We start from the raw sequence: 1,059 nt of genomic DNA, 5'->3' as shown, positions 1-1,059 counted from the left end.
CCCCCCTAACTTTCAAGGTTTTTCATATATATATACTGTATAACAAATTATACTCCCAACGCTAACAAAATAATTAGCAAATTGATTTAAAAAGTGGATATGTGTATCATCCGGTTCTGTATCAAGTTATTCTCTCTAACTTCAAAGCACTTCCATTTAAAGAGGGTAAAAACCTGGCTGTAGTCGATAATGAGCAAAAATGGATTGAACGGAAACTATAAATAAATTTATAGTTCAATTGTTTATTACTTTGTCTTTAGGTTTGTGTCTTCTAAGCGTACAACGAAGGTTTTGTATAACAGAACCAATCTGCGATTATTGATAAAATTATAGACTGGTTGGGTGAACAGCCAAGACGTTTACTTCTTAAGTGTGACAAAACAAAATCAAGTAATCTATTTAGCATAAATGAATATACCAGCATAAAAACTCTGCATACTCAAAATGTTCAATACGTCCTCATATTTATGCATACCTATGTTTATAATTTAAGAGAAGATATTTCGCTGCAAAGCAATGATTATAAATTGTTATTTTACCTTTCAAAATTGCGGAGGAATATTACAGAGTATACGGAAAAAAGTTTATTTTTTTACATTTTTTATTTTGAATAACGTCTGGTCCGGCTATTTGGTTTACTATACAGGTATGTAGAGCTATGAATAAAAAAAAATACATCAGGGTTTAGTTGAGATATTCGCTGTTGACTTTTGTTTTGAACATTTCCCACTACTGCAAAGCTTTTGACTGCCATTCACCTGGGAGTGGCCCGCGTGCGCTGGGTTTGGGTCCCGCCACGTTAAAACCCTGGCCAATGAAAAAAAAACCACATGCCTCGGATGATACCCCCTTCTTTTGATTACGATAACGGCAAACATAGGAAGGACTATGATTTTAGGGTATGCCCTTGGAGTATCCGAACCCTTAATCGGGATGGTGCCTGTGCCCGGGTTGTTGATGTCCTAGGGAAAATAAATGCTGGCATCATCGCCATCCATGAAATGCGATGGACGTAAGCGTGTAGCCTTGCGACGTCTACTTTTGAATGGCAGAAGCACT

This window comes from Rhagoletis pomonella, unplaced genomic scaffold, assembly GCF_013731165.1.
Source record: "Rhagoletis pomonella isolate Grant_MI unplaced genomic scaffold, Rhpom_1.0 Rhpom_scaffold_00014, whole genome shotgun sequence".
Classification (NCBI taxonomy): Eukaryota; Metazoa; Arthropoda; class Insecta; order Diptera; family Tephritidae; genus Rhagoletis; species Rhagoletis pomonella.
This window is presented reverse-complemented; position numbering follows the sequence as displayed.